Below are 18,773 nucleotides of genomic sequence, written 5' to 3'. Positions count from 1 at the left end.
GATCGTTTTCACATTAAAACCAGTCAAAGATACCACGTTAACGAATTAAGTTCATGGGTTGCCCTTAATAATATGAAAAAGTTCAAATAGTTTTTTAAATAGGTTACTGCATCACAAATTGACAAAAAGAGAAAGCAACAGCTCAAAGCTTTGTATTTTTTTTCTGTTCTTCAACAAAATGCTTTAGAGTTTTGAAAAAATCTTGCCATAGATTTAATTTTTCAATTATAAATGTGAATCAATACCTGAATTAAATAGAATCTAATCTTTTAAAGTTATTTATTAGCTTAAAATACCAACAGTCCCAGAATTTCATGGTTGTAAAATAACACCAGATGCAAAGATAATATGATCCTACTTAAAAAAAAAAAAACGCACACAAGAACATAATAGTATTTACGAAATACATTCTCAATGCAAAAACAATATCAGGCTACTACCCTCTTCTCGGCTCAGCATGGCCAGGTGGTTAAGGCACTCGACTCGCAATCTGAGGGTCGCGGGTTCGAACCCCTGTCACACCAAACATGTTTGCCATTTTAGTTGTGGGGGCTTTATAATGTGATGATTAATCCCACTCTTCGTTGGTGAAAGAGTAGTCCAAGAGTTGGCGGTGGGTGGTGATTACTAGCTGCCCTCCCTCTAGTCTTACACTGCTAAATTGGGGACGGCTAGCACAGATAGCCCTCGTGTAGCTTGGCGCGAAATTCAGAAACTAAACCAAACCAAATCGACCATGTTAGCATGTCTGTTTTAAATCTGGCTCCCGGGAGACTGAGCGACAAAACTGATGGATTCTAACGACAAACACCAAGTTTTTATATCCTTGACAAGGAAGGTACAGTTAGCGTATTGTATTTTTTTTTGTAAACAACAAACTTGTTGTGTTGTGTCAGTTGTTTTTTTTAAGTATGTTTTTTGAATTTATTTGGATTTTTTTGTGAGAATGTCTTGAAATAATAAAGGATCTTTTTTATATGTCATAAGTTTTCTCATACAGCCTAAACAGGTTGTGGCTGAGCATTAAGTCTGAAAACACTAAAAAGTGGGTTTTCGATACCTGTAATTGGCACTGCATAGACAGTCCATTTCTTAGCTTTGCGCTTGACAACAAACGAAGAATAACCAAAACCATTTAAATAAAAGACAAATAAACAAACCCTGAAACACTGTAATAAAAGCACGATGAACAGTTTCAGTAAATCGTAGAAGGAAAAATAAAATGTGAGAAAATCTCATATTTCATACAAATAGACAATATTTTTGTTCATTCAGCTCTAATGTTTTTGTGAAACAGTTGGCCACGTCTGCATGCACAGAAGGGCTAAAATTGAGGTCAGTGGGACAACTCGTCAGCTTGCATGGAAATTGTAATACCTGTAGAATAAAACAGCACAGTAATCTGTAACTTATTACTAGAAAAGTACTAGGCGTAAGATAACACATCTTACACTAATATCACCATTTTGCTGCTTAATGCTATAACATTCAAGGTTTTTTTTTTTTCAACAATGTATTAAATTTCTCAAAAAAACGTTAATCAACTGTGAAATTGAACTAATTTTTTTCGGAACACCACAGCAAGAACTGCTTTTATTCAAACTTCTTTTAAGTCAAACGTTTCGAAAGATTATCTTGTCTCTAACGTCAGCCCAATGTGCGAACCAGGGAGAAACGTTTTGTGGGTTAATTTCCAAATGAAATTATCTGGCACTCTCTGGTTTTCAGATTCGTTAATATATTTTTTAGTTTTTTTTATGATACCTGACGTCTGAACTGCCCACAAACGTAACCGAATTCACACTATTTTTCGGGCTATGATGGGATAAACCCCAGAAAAAATATGGTAGTGGTTGCCCTCGTTTCGCCATACAAGATCTGGTTCCTCAGCTTTATAAACCAGTTTTCTTACATACATGACAAGCAGGTGCTGCATTTAGCCAACATAAATACTGCTACTATATTTTCCATGACACTTTTAAGAGGTAAATTCCTTTGACCAAAGAGTGTGGTTTTTAAATTTAACTGGTCAAGTACATTTTTGTTTGGTTCTAGCTTTAATGCTGGAAACATAGACCTTCTCTTTGTAGACCACTTGGTCTTTCGAATTCGGTCTCATCCACTCACAGACTTGTTATTAAATGTTTGTTTTAATTAAGAACATCACTAGGAACACACTAGAATCAGCACCGTTTAAAACATTAAAAAGGAATTCTGAAACAATAACTAAAGATTTTCTATTAGAAAATATCTTTTCTCGAAAATATTCATTTAATGCACAGGAAAGCACATTTTTACCAATTTATCACTTGATCGGACTTACTTTCTGTTTTGATTTTTAATTCATTGAAAGTTGATAAATATTTTACTTGCTTTGAAATAACTTCAAAGGAAATTATAATTTTATGAAATTTTGCTTCAAATGGTTATCTATGATGCTTTTTTAGTTATCTCATTTTCCGTAAAAATTCCCATTTATATTTGACAAGAATAAAGCTATTAATCGCCACGTTTGTGCTCAGTGTTAAAATATCTCGTTATTTAGACGCACAAACCAATTATTGAGGAAATAATTGTCAACTTAATACGTTTGAGGTGGTCTTTCGAGCCTAAAATAAGTATGATAACGCTTATTCATGCATACTTTTCCAACATTATATTTAGCCAAACTCAGGATTATTCAAATATATTAAAAAATACACAGTTTCTTACAGCTTATACGATAACTTGGAGTTCTCTAACGTAATTTTTGCAGGAAGAAGAGATGGAAAGGAAGTAATATATCATAAGAAGTGACGTCTGGTTGGTGAACTTGTCAGAAGAAGGTACGTGTATGAAGAGCGAAGAATTATGTTTTGAGAGTCTACTATTTTTTCAGCAGAACTTGACATGCAAGCGTAGACGCTTGACGCTCTGTTGGTTGACATCGATATTAGAAAGAAGGTTTAATATCGTAATTCTTAACAAAGCTTTGAAATTGTGTGCTTTGTTTAAGATACCCAATGAGTTAAAGGCTTAGCTGGTTTACAAATTTTACTTCATGTTCTACATTAAACACCGTCTGTTTTATGGCAAAAATAACAAATTTATTTTGATGTATTGTAACTTTTTATGTTTAGTTATGAAGAAAGGGAAAAAAACGCATAAAGGAGACGTTGTTCTTTCGAAAAAAGAATAATTATAAAGCTATTTCTGTTTAATGTTTGAAGAGAAATCGCGACCTAACATTGTCGAATTTTCTTTAAACCGAAAACGAATTTCAACCATCACTTTGATTTTCTGTATCTGTTCCATAAAAGTAAGAAAAATACCCTATAAACATCTAAAGCATAAATTATTAGTATAATTTAATGAAAATGTTGAAATAAATGTATGAGATTTGTTTTTACAATCGAATATTCGTTATGTGATGCATAGACATTGCATATTATATCACAGTGTATGTCTTAAAATGATATTAAAATTTATATTTAATCGATAATTTACATATATACACATTCTCAGGAAAGAAAGTAATTAAACTTTAATAAATTTAACTGGCAGTTTATTATGAAGTGTTAAAAAGTATTACTTTAAGTTCCTTCAAACCCGTCAAATACGACTACGGACACTTTATTATACTATAGAAATTAGCTGTGAACTGTAATGAGTGTAAAGGTTTTTATGTAATTCAGTTACTTCTACATTAATAAACTAATTAATGTTAAAATGCGTGGATAATGTTGTTTGGCTTGAGAATAATACGCATTTAGCAATTTCAACATATTAGAAATACATATCAATATATATACTATATTTGCTTATAAATATATACATAACTAGCTGGACACCCATGTAGCAAGGTGGAGAGATAATAGACTAAACCATAAAGGTTATCATATTTGAATGTTAAGGCATTTTGATATTCTGCTATATGCACTTTAAGCTCTTTTTCATGGAGAATATGAAACAATATCATTAAGTATTTCTTCAAGTTTTGTATTAAAACTTAACTACGTTTCATGAGAAGTTACTCAACTGTTCGTTTTACGGCTGCGAACATCATTTACAAAATGGGAGTGAAATATTGGATTTTGTAGTTAACAGTACCATCAACTTTTAATTAGGGTATCAAGTCCAATATACAGCGAAGGATACTAAAACAAAGGAAACAAGCTTGTGTATGAGGGTGGTTCTTTAACAGAAATTCAAAACGCTTTAGGAAATAATGATGCTACAAGAGTATGAAGATATGCAAAAGTGTTTGATGTTCAGAAAGCTAGATTGTTTGTTTGTTTGTTTGTTTTGAATTTCACGCAAAACTACACGAGAGCTATATGTGCTAGCCGTCCCTAATTTAACAGTGTAAGGCTAGAGGGAAGGCAGTTAGTCATCACCACCCACCCCCAACCCTTGGGCTACTCTGTTACCAACGAATAGTGGGATTTACCATCACATTATGACGCCCCACGGCTGAAAGGGCGAGCATGTTTGGTGTGACGGGAATTCGAACCCGTGTCCCTCGGATTACGAGTCGAGTGCCTTAACCACCTGGCCATGTCGGGCCCCAAAACTGTGGGAAATGAAACAACCGAGAGTTTATTGTTCTCCAATGAATTACTTTAACCGATTAAATTATAGATATCCTATCAGATGCATTTTTAAGTAAACTTTCTTCCTTCAATTTTTTTTAATAAATTGGCATGCGATGGATAGCGTTTCGAGTGTTTATAACATAGTTTTAATACTGTAAAAATAATCGACAATGTGTGTGTGTGTGTTGTTTTAAGAATTTAGCTTGAGAAAAATAAACATTTTCACGTCGCTTCTCTGCAGTATATCCAGAAACCGTGAAGTAAAAGAACCTAATCGACCTCAGTTTCGAATTCTCTTTTATTTCTGTCACTCTAACGTTCCAGGATGTAGGTCGGTAACGTATCGATTTCTTTAGCTCTTGGAAACACGGTAGGAAAAACAAAATTAAAAGAAAAAATACTAAAGCTAGCGAGAAAGGATACAGGATAGTTGGAGGCAAAGTGCAACCATACAGTTCAATAATAATGTAATAGCTTCTAATGGATACTGCTAAAGCTTTAACCAACAACATATAAGAGACACGGAATAGTTGTATGCCTATGTTTGCAATCTGTTGTTCAAGTCTACTTCAGCGTAATGTATTTCACACTTTTTTTTCTCAGGTGACTTGTAGAAAAACAAATCGTGATAATAGAAACACCTAAACCTGTTTTGGTTTCGTTACTAAACAATGTAAAAACATAATAAAGTACGCCCCTCCCCAAAGATATGTTGAAATTTCCTTAAGTAAAGATATGGGAACAGTCAGTTATACTTGAAATACAACACATTTAAACTGAGTACTTATTTTAGATTATTTTTCAAGTTGTAATAACGTCAACGTTAATGAATCTAAATTTCTATTTATGAATCTGTTTGTTTCCTGTAGGTGTAGAAAAATATCCGATTAATACTGCTAAATGTAATGTATACCAGGATCATTACTAAAAAAAGTGGCTTTTAATTCAAACTTCGTTATACTTATCATATTCTCTTCCTTCTTAACCCTGTGTTCAAGACTTTTATTGCTACTTTTATCGTAGTAAGAAAACAAACAACAAAACAACTCACCAGGACGTCTTGTCAAGCCGTTCTGATACGAAGCTTCGAGAGTACAAATTGGCAGGAAAACCCATGCAGTGGATGTTTTAGCGTCTGTTTAAGGTGTTTTTTGTGCTGAATTTCACATCGAGATACTTTTTAAAAGCTGAGTGAACGTGATTGTAATACCTAGAATTGAAATTATGTTGATATATTTTAATATACGATTTTGGAGTTGTATTAGAAAACCATATTAATGATTGTATGCTGACTTTATTTGGTTTTATGAACCAGATAATATGATATTGGTAAACATGTACATTCTTAACAAACACCTTCAAGTAGGATTTAGGGTACGAATATCAGTGGTATTCTTTCAAACAATATTATATTAATTCACATTTGTGTATAGACTTATTTATGAATTTGTTTGTCTTCTGACACTTCCCACAGTTTTGGAAGTTAGAGAATGAAACTTTATATGCACACATGGTGCCACCTAAGACATTTTCTTGTTTATATGAGAATCCCCTTGATTGGTTTATTTTGTTTTGAATTTCGCGCAAAGCTACAAGAGGGGTATCTGCGCTAGCCGTCCCTAATTTAGTAGTGTGAGACTAGAGGGAAGGCAACTAGTCATCACCACCCACCGCCAATTCTATGGCTGCTCTTTCACCAACGAATAGTGGGATTGGCTGTTACACTATAACGCCTTACGGCTAAGTGGGCGAGCATGTTTGGTGTGACGGGGATTCGAACCCGCGACTCTTGAATTACGAGTCGAGTACCTTAACCACTTGGCATTACCATTGATGGTGAGAGGTATTAGTGTTATGTATTATACTTTTTTTTCGGACGAGTCTCCGAGTTATTATGTTTCGTATTCAACATATTGCTATTTCAAATAACCATAAATGTAAATTTGAATTTAGTAGTTAATTAAATGTTAATGTGTATGAAATATATGGTATTTCCAATAATATTGATACACACAATTTTCTTTTTTAAGAAAAATATATTGTACAATAAAAATACAGTTTACAATAACGGTTATTACTACTAGTTAATACAAGTAGCGGTTTATGTATGAGGTTTTACAAACTTACAGACAATACTTCTTTATATATCTTATCTAGAACTGAATATTTTATCGACAAGCAAATTAATTCTGAGTTTATATTGTTACAGCTTGCTTAAGCTAGCTAGCTTGGTTGGCCTCGTACTTCTGACTTTTACCGCCGATGATATTCAGTGTCCTCGTAGAAATTCTAACGTCTGAATTAATTCATCGAAGAAGTTGAACGGTTTGTAGTTGTAATATTCGCACTGTATAAACCTTCCTAATCAGATTCTTTAATTTTCCGATTAACAGGCGTTAATTACAATTATAGATTCCGAGACCTATAATGTACTGGCTGTAGCTGACTAATGATAATATTAATCTCTTGTCTTGGCGCGTTGCTTTTATACGTATCACGCGAGTTTCTAGAAATTTCACTTGTCAATAATACTGTCAATCACTACTATTACCTACACACGTAGTACATTGCTGATTTTTATTTTCAAGAACCTTCTACAAATTCCGAGAACAAGCGGGACTTGTTCAATATACAGCCAACAATATACGTCACAAACAACAAAGAAAACTATATTAAAACAAATGTTGGTACTAAAGTAAATGTACACAAGCAAATCTGTTGCACTTGGTGAGGACAAAACGCACTTGGAAGATTATTTAGACATGAAGGGGTTTAGAAATAAGTTTTGAAGGGTCGCTGAACTTGAATTCGGCATCGTATTTTATGTTCTTGGCCCCTTCCGGTTCCCGGGTGTGCAAGTTTTGTACACTCACTCTAGAGGGTTAATTTTTGGGTACTATTTGGGGTAGCACTAAAAATAATTAGGGTTAATAAAGAATATTGACTGATGCATTGGAGACTCTGTGAACCATGAGGGTACATTTCACCTCATCAGCGACGTTTGGGTAGTTTATGATAGTTCAAGTAAAATTTACAAATATAAGTCCATGTATGAAAAAGTTTTTCAGCTAGGTACTTTAGGTGTTTGTTTCTTAAACTCATAATGTACATGTATATTTCAGTGAGTTAATGCTGATTTAAGTAAACAGCTGATGGAGTATTTGATCAAACCTTTCAAATGACGTAATAAAAACAAAATAGCTATTGTGCAGTCATGTCTGTCAAGAGTTTATTCAGTTGATCTCACAATTCTATATTTTCCCAAGTTCGTCATTTCATATTTAATCACAGCTTAGTTTAGTTTTTTAAAATTATTTTCCGGCAGTTGCTTTTGGTTCTACATAAATTATTGACTAATTTAAAAGTATAATAATGTTCATAAATCAGTTTTCTGTTCTGTATTGATATAATCACTGTAAGACAAGACTCAGATATTATTTTACAATTTATAATAAGGAATTGGATATAATTATAAACAAAATGTCGTTAAATTTTATAAAGCTCTTTTAAAATTTCAGTAAAGTACGAAACGAGTTATAAGATTAAGGTGTTTTAATTATCTATAAAAATAAATATCCTTCGGTTTTTTCAGTAAATTATCAAATCAAAACTACAAGTGAATAAATTGAAATATTTTTTATGTTTTTAAATAATCTCAAATCCCATTACCAAGATAATTAAGTTTCTAAGCTACATAAAGAAGTTGTTTAAATTTTGTTACAGTTCCTACATAAATATATTGAGGACAAGAAAAAATTTCAATTATTGGAATATATTTGCCTAAAGCCATAAAAAAGAGAGCACAAAATGCTTCATTTTTTTAAAAGTCAGTATATTGTAATATGTTTAAAAGAATTTATAGGCACAGATAATGATTAATTATTCAAATCTACAACTATTTCAAATAGCATCACAGTTTAGTTTCATTTTCAAACTGTTTTCTCGCATGTGTATCTTTTCACAGTTTTAAAACTTCCCCACAGTTTTGCTTGGAATTTCACTGTTAATTGAACTTTAAAAACATGTCTTATGATGTCCTCTCCACTTTTATTTATTTTAAAATTACTTTACATTATTTATTAGAAATGGCATTGTTGTATATAGTCGTATTTGATAGCATTCTTTTTTATTTAAATAGCTTTTAATAATATTTAAAAACACGATATTGTTTGAAACTGTTTGTTATTAAGCACAAAGCTACTCAATGGGCTGCCTGTTTTCTTCCACCGCGAGTATAGAAATTCAGTTTCCAGTGTTATAAGCTTTCAGGTTTATCTGTGTCAACCATAAGAAAGGAACGTGGTTTAAGACCATATCTTTCTGGAAGCTACTATTGGAGAGTGCGCTAGCACTCACTATATAAAGATAACATGGACTCTCGTATTAAAGCAATACAAAAGTCATCGGGATTTTTTCTCCATAGCTCATCTGAAACTAGATATGAAGATCTACTTGACATAGTCGCATTATCTCCGGTGTATGTACTACTTTTCTGTTATCCAGAGTGTTCTATGGTCGGAGACCGACAAATAGTGAAAACCGAGATGTATTATTTTCTTTCACCATTGGCTTTCTTCAGGTTAACACGTCATCGCAAATAGCTACAAGTTTATCACCCTTTGGTAAAACAAAACAGTCTTCACGTTCTTTGAGTACCTATTTTATTATTCATATTATCTGCAGTATTTATAAAGCCTTAGAATACATCTATGTCATTTTTATGGAAATGTAAAGAAACAAGTATAATAAAAAATAATATCAATAAATCAAAAATGCTATTTAAGGCTGGATACTGAACATGAGAGAGCAAAAAAAAAAAGAACCAAATAAGATAGAGATAGAGACATACCACTTGATCGTCTGATGATCACACAGCAGTCTACGCTCATCAATGGCTGAGTGGTCTAAAGACATATAGCACTAGAAACCGGGTTTCGTTACTCGTGGTGGGCAGAGTACTCTGTATAGCTTTGCAGCTAACAATAAATGTATTTATTTACATATTTCTTGTATGCTAGAATCTTAACTTTCTGTTTGATAAGCAATAAACTCACTCCACTCCTAAGTTGTAAATAGTTCTATCGTTTTGAATCTCTCGAAGATATTCTCAAAAAACCAGATTTGGAGAAAACCATATACACACACGTCTTTAATTTTCTAAAATAGAAAACTTAAGGTTTTCTCAATATTTATTGAGTGAACTGACCGTATTTTTAGTTATTGCTAAATGAATTATTTTAAACATTTTAGTGAAATAAATGCGTTAAAGAGTTATCAAGAAGCATAATTTATAACACCAACTAAACGTTTTTTTATTAAATGAACTTTAAGAATTATCTTTCTCTTTATGCTATCAAAGTAAAAATAACAACGCATTACCATCTAGAATGGGCAGCATTATTTTCATTAGTAATTTAAATCAAGATTTATGTGGAGTACATTATAAGTATGAAATTACCATGTGCCTGATTCGATAAACGTTCATTAACTGTTTATGATATTTTTATCTATATGAACTCGTATTATTTGGTCGTGTAAAGCAAAGACAGAAAAAGCTTAAAACTAATTAAATGAAAATAATCATGTACATTCATTTAATTAAACAAAATTTGGAAGTTTGAATACTAAGTATTTTTACTTGCAATAACTTGCATTTGAAACATTGTTTTAAATGAGTTTTATATTAGCTTCCGGTTTTATCTTAGACGTTTGAAAAAAAAAGTGCCAATCACATAATTTCGTTTATCGAAATATATTAGTAATTTCAAATATGCATTTGCTGTTGAAAATTACATAATAGTACAGCATCAGTAATATCTTAGATCATTGTTTCATGGACCGGTTGAAGGTTGGTTTGAATCCATCTATGGATCTAAGAGTTTCTAGTTCGCGTCTCTGTCGAAATAACAATAGTAGTAATTACTCACTTCAGGAAAAATCATTGGGCTAAATTAACTTAAGAGATGTTTTTCTGTCTAATCTCTCAGTTCAAATCACAGATAACTATTAGCAAACATCTCTTGTTTAGCTTTACACTAAAAATCTGAAATAAACAAATTACAATGTTCTATAAATTTAAATTAAATAACAATGAGCATAACTGGACATTAAGTTTGGGTACAATATTTTGTGTGAATGAAATTCTGAAAATTGATTATATATTTTTAGGAAATGTCAGTAAACGGAAAACTGTATGGACATGTTTGAATATTAATTAACTGGTAATTTTATTGATACCATTGCGTTGTTTTGGTTTAAACAACACAATATTTTCGATTTTATTATTGCAGTTTTTGATTCGTATTTTATTAACATATATTGGTTAAAATATTAGTTACGTTGAATATGTATGATGAGTCTGACCAACATGTTTTTGTGCTTTAAAAACAAAACGTATTGTCATGAAAAAACAGAACTACATGTTTGAGCTCTTTATGCATGTAATTTAATCATCACAGAAATCAAAAGAAGGTTTATTCTAAAGATTTAATTTAGAGCTTAAATTTACATCAAATGCTATATATAACTACATAATCTTGTTTATATTAAAATTAAATGTGGACATAAATATGTAGGGTAATGTATACAAATGAATACTCTTTTGAACAAGAAATTAATCGTGAAATTAAAGTTAATATTTGGATACTTCTTTTTATATATTTATATTTAAGACACGTTGCTAAAGGTGCCGGCCAGTATGTTCAAAGACTTGCAATGCCAGACTATTTCAATATCCATGCAAGTTGAACATAAGTTTACTTGGTATTGTTTGCAAAATTTCAGATTTTAGGTTCTTTCCTGTTGGAGCTATGGTTGTCACACTCAAACACAGAACTACAGGCACGCCATTATATTATTGTATATTATACTTATAAAAGAGATCAATGTTACCTATTATATTTTTAATATTATCAGTTCTTTAGGCGTTTTTTTCGAAAAAAAGATGAATGTATGATAACATATTAACCACACTAAGTTTATCATATTTATTGCCAAAGACACGTTTTGGTCAATAAAGATCTCATCAGGGCTTCTGAGACAAAACGAACACGGTAATGGTTGAAACACTATTTGTATAAGCCATTTCTTATAATAATAGTTTTTTTTTATGTTGTGAACGCATTTTCAAAGTTGGTGAAGCATGATTAAAACAAATTGTATTTTCAATGAGTATCTTCAGCAACGGATGTGACAAACATAGATTTATTTCTGGGGACATTTTGATGTCTGGTTAATTTATCAACTATAATTAAAGGTTATGATGTAGAATAGGAAGTAGAAACAATTTTTGGACTAGTAGAGTGACAGAGATGATCGTAGAAGCATCAGTTCGGTATTGTAAAGTGTTAAAAAAATGGTGAACTGTTGAGAATACTGAATGTGCTGTACTGTTCACTCAACATCTATTATTCACACGACAGTTATGAGGTCGGTCAATATCTACTCTCAGAATATCACACACACACACACACACATACACTAATATCCTTATCTGTTACTTTCCAGTCTAAACTTTTTTCTTTCCTATGTAGGAGTATTATTTATTTCATTATACACATGAGAAATAAAGGTCTTTACTGAAACAATTTATGCTGCATTACGTTGATCTTATGGCTTGCATAAAGTTTCATAATGAACCACATCATAGCAATGTAATAAAAAAAGCATTTCTGGGAGGATTCAGTTCTATAATCTTATTTATTTATTCGGACTAATATATGTGATAAAAATCACGTAAACTTCAGGTGTGTTTTCGTTGTTTTTTTTTTCACATCTGCTTTTTAAATTATCCATTTGGTTGTCAAAATCAAAGACCTTTAGAAATATAATTTTGGGTCCGTTTTTTGTCTTCCGCAATACATTACTCAAGATTTCTTTTGTTAGTACCAGAACTCATCAGTTGAGCTGGAAAATAAGATGCAAAGGATTTTCTGAAGGTTATAAATATATTCAGTATAATAAATTATGATTTAAATAGTTATATCCATTGGGTTCCAGTGGACTGTTGGCTATTCGAATCCGAAGGTCTACCGTATCCTATATCACAAAAATTATACAATTATTTACTCGTTAGCAAATTGCCAACAACATAAACTTGTTGAATATTTCCTGTCAGTTTCATATTCTTTTGTTGTTGTTTATACATGCATTTTGATACCCTTTCACTATGAAAAGAACTCTTAAGAATAATGAACTTCCATCTATGAATAACACGTTTTCCTTTTCTACTTTTTTTCCTTAATTGAACTCTTAAATTTAATTAATCAAACTCGTACAATACAGCCGGATCAATGGAAAGAAATGTCACCTAATACAGCAGTAACTGGAAAGTTAGTCTATTATTGTTTTTAAGGTTTGATCTTATTCCAATTTGGAAAACAATAAAAAAAAGCTTAACAGGTTACGCTTGAAAGATTAAAGCGCCCAAACACTTTTATATAACACTTTATTAGAGCTTCCCAGTGGCAGAGCAATATGTCTGCGGACATATAACTCTAGAAACAGGGTTTCGATTCCCATAATGGGCAGTGCTATCAAATCTCCCTGTGTAGCTTTGTGTTTAATTACAAATAGCAAACATTTAAGCAGTTTGTTAGAATGATACACTAAGAAAAGTTTTAATAAATTTATGTATTTATAATACAAACTACTTTTTGTAAGTAAAAGAAATATGGTAAAACATTTTGGAATCAGAAATAAGTATAACGACTTATTGGCGAACAATCTCGTAGATTACAATAATCTCCTAGTTAAAGGTGAATTTTCAACAAATTTAATAATTGTCTTAGAAACTGTACTTTGGTTAGATATAATTCCCGTGTGGTTGCCATATTTTTAAACACTTTAGTTTTTGAGTAAAAAATGAAAAAAAAATATGCTGGTCTTCGAACTCAAGTTCCTCTCGGTCGTTCGGCTGTTTCCGTTACGCTTTATGACGTAATAGTTGCCAAACACGCTTCGTTGCGCGCCGACCATTTTGTTCCTTTCAGTGCTGGTGTTTTATGTAAATCTATCGGTACTTTTTTCGGATTACATACCTTGTGAGACTATTTTTTGTCTTGATATTGCTACTTTATGTTTGTTTTATGATAACATGTTTTACTGCGTTGTTTATGGTTGTAAAAATGGTTCGGCATCGGGCAAAAGCTTCTTTTCGTTTCCGTGTAAGGAGAAGGAACTGGCGAGGTGGCGACAGTGGGTGTGGATGGTCACTAGGAAGAATTAGACTCCTTCACACCATGCAAAGATTTGTCAAGATCACTTTGAACGCTCATGTTTTGTGTCGGATCCCACTGTTTTGGGTTCCGTGGGTTTCAAGCCAGGCAGGTTGAGACTGAAAAACCATCGACAGTAGAAAGGATCGTTTCATCTTTCCTCGTGTACAGCTGAGGAAGGACTGATCTCAGCCTGCAGCGTACAGGTTCCGCCCCCTCTAAAGCCATCCCTTGCCATCACGAAAAGAACAATGTCCTAATTTTGTTGACTACACAGGCTGGCAAAATGATTCTATTCAGTTTTCCTAGTCTTTTCCATATCCACCTGACAAATCTGCGATAAGCGAAGTATTTATATAGCCTGAAAATGCAAAATTACAAACTTATAACTTTAGTAGAAAGTCACTCTTCTCTCCTAGCTATTTTGAAATTCTATAGATATTGTTTTGAATCCATACATGACCATTTCATAAATATGAGGAGAATATCAGTCAGCTTGCAAAATAATATTATTAAAATCAAAATTATACTGATGATTGGTAGAAAAACTTGAAAACAAGAAATATGTGCAACTGAAACAAACATCTTATTGGGCTTTGGAATAGTCACCTTACTTGAGGTGACTAAGTAGGATCATAGTTTTGGATAAACAGTATTTTTAATTGTAGGCTAAACTCAAATATTCTATTTTAGGTTTAACTGCATCTTGAAAAATACACACTCGTGACTTGGCTCCTTATTATTCAAGTCAACAAATTCATAGTATGATGCTTCCAAGACATCGATATTCAGGCAATTTCCATCAAAGCCTCGAGTCTGGGTAATGCACTCTTCATCTTTTAATCGGTTTGACACCTTGTCGTATGAGCGACAACAAACACACTCTCTCCTGGTTGGCATCTGCTCGCATAAACCACACCTTGCACAAACATACGGAATATGTCATATAAATTATACATTTATGGTAAATATTAAATTAACTATTCAGACTGCTACATCTAGTTTGATTTTATAGACAAAATTATGACGTATAATTGAAATTCATTTTTTTACGAGTCATAAATACCCGGTACAATGATTGTGGAAGTGCCGAGTATTAGTTACCATAGCCGACAAAGTATAAACAAATAAAACCCAGTCTGTGATACAATAATTTATAAACACCAGACAGGTTTTGAGATGCTTAAAATTGCACGTGAAATAATACAGACCATATTTGTTGTCATGACTCAGGCTTACCATTCTTCCACTGGAGGTATGACCAACTTGCAACAGGCTTGAGCGCTATCAGTATCACTCACAGTTTCGCTACTCTCGCTCGTGGAATTGTCCTCATCACTAGAACTTGTCAGATCTGTGTCAAAAGTAACTGTTCTAGGTTCATTCAGAGTAGGTTGGAATTGATATGGCGCTACTCGACACTGTTCAGACACAAAGTAAAAACAGACTCCGCCTCTGTTTCTCCGTATGCACTGGCTATGTTTATTTACATTCAACGCGCTGGCGTTGGCGGTTTGTTTGGCAAGTATTACGTCACAGTACTTTTCCTAGGGGCAACGTAAAAACTAAAACTAAAAGGGCTTTTTTTGCACCAAGTTCTATGTTTCATTCATTAGCACTTATTTTTATAAAAAAAATGTGAACCTGCAAAATTAATCAGTATGAGTAGTTCTTTTGACTGCAAAATTTTATTTTCTGTAAAATTCACCTTTAAGAAGATAACACACAGGATTACAGACAAAAATTTTAAATGACTTCAAACGAGACCCAAAACTCTAGCGCTTTCGAAAAGTTCACTGTTATTCTTCAGAGAAATAAAGGGTTATGCTTAATGAGTGCAATGAAATATATAGGCAAGGATGTTGACGTCACGTAAAGCGGATGTTCGATATAAGTTAGCCTAGAGAACTAGGTAATCACAACCTACAATTATTGGTTCGTTTGTTTTTGAATTTTGCGCAAAAGCTACACGAGGGCTATCCATGCTAGCCATCCCTAATTTAGCAGTGTAAGACTGAAGGGAAGGCAGCTAGTTATCACCACTCACTGCCAGATTTTGGACTACTCTTTTACCAACGAGAAGTGGGATTAACCGAAACGTATAACACCCCTGCTGAAAAGGCGAGCATGTTTGGTGCGACGATTACGAGTCAAGCATCTTAACCACCTGCCCGTGCCGGGCCAAGAGATTCATGTTTAGTTTGTAGTAAAGAGGAGTGCACAGTACATAAGACTTAAGTATGATTATAGTTAGAAGAAATGTTAACCGATCTTTTAAAAATAAAGTAACGTCAAAAGGTAGTGGAAAATAGAGAAAATCATAATGTGGCGCAATATTTATTAAATCGCATGAATAATACTAATGATGTTAAGTTTGATTAGGAATTTGATTTTGAAGATCTTTTCAGAGAAATACGAAGATCAACAATCCCCAGATTAATGCTGTTTGGCTTTACAGTATTTAATAGTGTTATCCAAAAAGCTTCTGTAATTTACCCGTGTTTGTTAAATGTAATGTTTGTCTCTATTCCCGTCAGTTTAATGTTGTCCAAGGATGTTAAAGTGTTTTGCGACCGGAAGTTCTTTGTTTTGATTGTTGATTTGTGATGATTAAAACGTTTCCTTATAGTTGCTTTAGTTCGAGTATTTATTGGAAGTTGCATTTTCAGCATCGAATTAAGTAAATAACGTGTTTTTGTAGACCAGATGATGGGTTTAATGATTTTGAATTGATTTTGTCTGTCTTTACCGTTTCGTGCATGAACTAACAGGTTTGACATCGCTTGCTATTGCAAGGATGACTTTCACTTGGTGTCGACTTAAAGTTGACTTTAGTGTGAATACAAAGCTTTATTTTTTTCCTAAAAGAAACTACAGGAACTTCTGTAAAAATGGATTTTAGTTCATATTTAAGCTGAAAAAGGTAAACATGTATAACACGAGAATAATTTGTTTTAAATAATTGTTTCAAGACCTATTCACGTGGTATATTGTTAGCTTTGTCAAGTTGTTGGGTGATGGGACTTTATTTATAACCTCTTTCAGTCATAATCTGTTTCTAAAAATTACTTTGACAGTCATTGTTCTTACTGTCCGAGCATATCTTCAATCCAAGTGCTTGACTGAATGTGATGATATATAGTGTGGAAGGTGACAGCTTTGATTATGCAAGTATTGTAGTTTATGCATTGTGTTTTGGTATAAATCAGTATATATAACACCATATTTTAATGTTAGATTTATATTATTTGGTATTGCCGTAATCTAGAGTAAGTATAATAGAACTGTGGATTGTGCTAGTAGATACGTAAAAGAACAATAATGAATCTTCTTTTCCTACACAAATGAAAAAAAAATCATCAATATAGCGACCCCAAAACGTTGGATTGTTTTTGTAACTTTCCAAAAGTTTCGTCTTTGAGTCTTCCATTGTGTTTACGTAGAAATATATCGTATTCGGCAACGGTACCCAATTAATGAAAAATAAGGAATATAGTTTTAACACTATATTTAACTGAATATGCTAATTACTAGGTATTTGTGTTTAGATCTTATCTATGTTAATATTAATAACATTTGAGGAAGGTTTCGTATTCAAATTAAAAATATATATCCAGTTAAATTCATTGTTATATTATAAATGCATGGATATTGAAATAACTGCATATAATTAATCATGAAGCATACATGATTTTGAAAGTAAGTCCGGTTTTAATATCGGACTTAATGAATTTGGAGAATTGCGGACCCCTTAGTTCTGATTACGAACAGAATATAACTTTGATAATTGAATTGCCAAGTGACCTGAAGAATGGGTTAACAATCCATCCAGCTGGTCTTAAACTATTTCTCAGAATGCGAAATGCCGACTCGCTACGACACGGTTTTTCTGTTGCTATAATAAGACAAATTTGGCTAAATCTAAACCCACGTTTCAGTGTGTACCAAAGTTAATTAGAAATCTGAAACTCGCATTTTCAGTTTCTACGTGTAGCCAGTTATTTCGTTAGCAGTTAAACATTAATTTCAAATACCATGAATAGCACTTTCAAGATGAAGTGAAAAAAAAGACAATAAAAGGTAAGATTAAAAACATTAAAAATTCTTTACGAATTAAAGTTCATATTATTTGAATTGTGATAATAGCCTTGTCCATCATTGTTTATTTGGATAGCTAGATGAACTGTGCTGTAATAGTGAGGTTTATATGTGGTTCTGGTGTACTAGTTATACTTTTGAATGCATTCTGTGATAATCTACATGGTAGTTGGACTAGGAAGGACACAGATAACACTGCAACATTTATTTCTTCATGAACATACGAATGAGATCTTAAGATCACATGAAGTAGAACAAAGAAAGTGAACATTATTTATTTTATGGATTTCTTTTGTGTCCTCCGGTAGTACAACGGTATGTCTTCGGATTTACAACGCTAAAATCAGGGGTTCGTTTCCTCTCTGTGGGCTCAGCAGATAGCCTGATGTGGCTTTGCTATAACAAAACACATAGGTTCGTTTGTGACGTCCAATTATTTGTTACAAAATATTACTAGAATACAATTTTTATATTATATATTTTTACATAATTAGCTTCCAGGGCTGTTTAGGAATTTAGAATTTTTACTTATACATATTTACGCTATTTTATAATGAAATTAATTATTGTTTGGAATTATATATCTGACGAAAAGTACACATGATATCCATCTATAGAAAATCTATTGCGTTTGCCTTCTGAACAGCAACACAGTGATACCATGTTTGTATTGACTAACGCTGCTGTGTGTCGTGTAGGTTGTAACATCATTATTATTATGTTTAGAAACATTGTATTGTGAGTGTCATATAAACAGTAACAAATTAATTTCATGTTTACATTGAGTATGATTGCTGTCCATGTGTCATGATAGTTACTTTGTAATGTATTGTTTATACCCAGATATAATGTTACATGTGGCATGACAAATACTTTGCAATGCCAT

At 32.5% G+C, this 18,773-nt stretch overlaps 1 protein-coding gene across 3 annotated transcripts in view; it reads left to right on the top strand.

The window, feature by feature from the left end:
• The window catches only part of LOC143237668 (protein turtle-like), a 254,760-nt gene that overhangs the window by 54,753 nt on the left and 181,234 nt on the right, over positions 1–18,773 (top strand). The gene's annotated exons all lie outside the window — the stretch shown is intronic.

Source organism: Tachypleus tridentatus, chromosome 13 (assembly GCF_004210375.1).
Source record: "Tachypleus tridentatus isolate NWPU-2018 chromosome 13, ASM421037v1, whole genome shotgun sequence".
NCBI lineage: Eukaryota > Metazoa > Arthropoda > Merostomata > Xiphosura > Limulidae > Tachypleus > Tachypleus tridentatus.
Note: the sequence above shows the minus strand (reverse complement) of the source record. Positions and strands in the feature narration are given on the sequence as shown.